The sequence below is a fragment of the Cydia pomonella genome, chromosome 9, assembly GCF_033807575.1.
Source record: "Cydia pomonella isolate Wapato2018A chromosome 9, ilCydPomo1, whole genome shotgun sequence".
In the NCBI taxonomy this organism is placed as follows: Eukaryota; Metazoa; Arthropoda; class Insecta; order Lepidoptera; family Tortricidae; genus Cydia; species Cydia pomonella.
In genome coordinates this window covers 8,500,139-8,502,982 of record NC_084711.1, presented here as the reverse complement: position 1 = coordinate 8,502,982, position 2,844 = coordinate 8,500,139, and the positions used below count along the sequence as shown (strand labels likewise).

Genomic DNA, 2,844 nt, shown 5'->3' with positions numbered 1-2,844 from the left:
TTTATACAAATTTATGTATCGGACGGGGCTTGTTGAACTAACTGTGACACTTCCATATAATATCTACGGTATGTAGATATTATATGAATTTTATTCAATGAGACCACAGGTCGGTAATTTCGGTTCATTATTGATGTGGGTACCAAATAGTTAACCTATCCTGTGCGTGTGATTATCTTTTGATTTTTTTAAGGAGTTATTTTTGTTTAGGTTGTCTATTTTTAGCGCATGTTTTAATTCCCAGATCACCTTCATAACAATAAATAGAAGTCATTAAAATTTTCATGATAAAAACAATTTTATATATATACATATACTATTTATTGCATTTAATATAGATTTTTATATATCTAAAACATGATCTTTGGCACATCTGATTTTACTCCACAATTGCAATTAGTGTAACTTGTAATCATATCACATATATCAGCCCAAAAAACTAAAAATTACATGAATATATGACAGACAAAGTTGTTATTACATCTATCCGATTGTCGGACACTTTCTGCTCCACAGCTCAGTGCAGCGGTCTTGTTGATGGTCACCGGGAAACTACAACTAGTCACAATTATGTGGCGGATCCGTGCCTTTTGATTTTGAGCCTTTCCAAGGAAATGATATGACGCCCAAGGATTTTTTGCTCACGTTCACCCTCTAAAACAAAACAGTCACATTTTAAACAATACTATAACCTATGTCCCTAATTACTAACCTTGCTAATAGCTACCAGAGTTCTAAATTGCCAGCTAAAACAATGTTAGAATTTACATCTATGATGAATTTAGATTGTAATTTTGGACGCGATAGCGGCCGTGCGACTTAAGAGGGTGGTAAGATTAAATTTATATATTTGAATTTGGCAATAGTACACTTATTTTATTTATAGATTAAAATATTTCTTACCTTGAAATAATTGTTGTTTCTTAGTTTAGTACAATGGATTAAACTTTAACCGAGTCTGAGCGGAGATACTGTGCGGTGGATTTTTAATTTTAAAAATTAATCAATAAATCTATTTCAACAACATAAATTCAACAACAAAAACTTCATTTTATATGAAAACTGATAGTTTTGAAAATGAAAATAGTTTTGCGTCAATGACTTTGACAGCATTGACATTGCAGACTTTTGTCTATGTTCTAACCGGCCAGACCCAAGTGCAAGGCTTTATGGAGGGTATATGTGCCTCTGACCTCCATAGATTTTATGAACATAGACAAAGACAAACTGAAATAGTGTGACATAAACCAAAATATTTGATAAAAATGATTTTATTTGTCCCCAAAGTTGAATAGACAAAGTCAGATAGGAGCAATGTAGCTGTAGCAAAATATTTTTATATTAATAACTGGTATCTATTTCCAGAGCGTCAGACCACACATGCGCAATTATGAAGCGTCATATCTTTCTAAGGAAGTCGACAGGCCTTGGCGTAGAGTCAGGTCATAGGTTCTGTCACAAAGGTTTTGACTGATAAAATGTAATACAAAGCTTTTAATAAAATAAGCTAGGTAACAACAGGCGGTCTCATCACTAAGAAGCGATCTCTTCCAGACAACCTTTGGGTAGCAGGAAATTATGAACTCTAACATTGAACGGGTAGTGCCGATATACACATAATTCAACAAAATGAAGACGCAAGCAATGTAATAAATATATACCTACATACTAATATAATAAATACATATATATCTACATACATACATATATTATACAATCATAAAAAAGGCAAGTTAAGGCAGCGAAATGTAATGAGATTTCAAAGGATTTTTGAAAATGGGAAGGGATTTAGCACGTTTAATGTCTAATGGCAAAGCATTCCACAACCGAACAGCACGAAAAGTACAAGTTGCTATAAAATTTGGATGAAGAAGATGGTGGAGCAAGGAGATGTTTCGGCCGGTCCGGCGGTCGGCGGTCCGAAGAAAGATAGTTGGAACGCTCTTTAAGATATATGGCATTATATAAGAATAAACCGGCCAAGAGCATGTCGGGCCACGCTCAGTGTAGGGTTCCGTAGTTACTCTTCCGTCACAATAAGCTAAACTCGAGCTTAAAGTATAGTAAATTGTTAACCAAGGGATGAAACGGTACCTTTCACCTGAGTTAAACAAATAGGCAAATTTGCATAATCAGTACCTAATTAAAATAAGTCTTTTTACTATGAAGGGAAAACTTTTTGCGATAACTCAAAAACAGCTAAACTGATCATGTCCGCTATAGTTTTCATTTAATGTCTTTCTTAAGCTCTACTTCCACGATTTTTTTCATATTTTTTGGACCTATGGTTCAAAAGTTAGAGGGGGGGAGACACATTTTTTTTTTCTTTCGGAGCGATTATCTCCGAATATATTCACTTTATCACAAAATGTTTCTTGAAAACCCCTATTAGTTTTGAAAGACCTTTCCAACGATACCCCACACTCTAGGGTTGAAGCGAAAAAAAAATTCACCCCCACTTTACGTGTAGGGGAGGTACCCTAAAAAAAATTAAATTTTTAGATTTTATTGTACGACTTTCTCGGCTTTATTGATTTATATATCCATGCCAAATTTCAGCTTTCTAGCACTAACGACCACGGAGCAAAGCCTCGGACAGACAGACAGACAGACAGACAGACAGACAGACAGACAGACGGACATGGCGAAACTATAAGGGTTCCGTTTTATGCCATTTGGCTACGGAACCCTAAAAAGGGACCCTATTGTCGATGGCGCTTACACCGCACTGCGTCGCCCAGCGTTGTATTTGTATCGGAGCATCGTTTATTACGGCGTAAGCACCATCGATAATAAGGACCCTTTTCATCATAGATAACGTCATAGAGGGGTAGTGGGGTTGAC

At 35.7% G+C, this 2,844-nt stretch overlaps 1 long non-coding RNA gene across 1 annotated transcript; it reads right to left on the bottom strand.

Moving 5' to 3' along the window:
- Positions 1–297: 297 nt before the first annotated feature.
- Positions 298–1,965, bottom strand: LOC133521262 (uncharacterized). The gene is made up of 2 exons (XR_009799880.1): positions 904–1,965; positions 298–654 (listed from the first exon to the last, which is right to left on the bottom strand). It is a non-coding gene; the product is annotated as an uncharacterized LOC133521262 (long non-coding RNA).
- Positions 1,966–2,844: the final 879 nt, after the last annotated feature.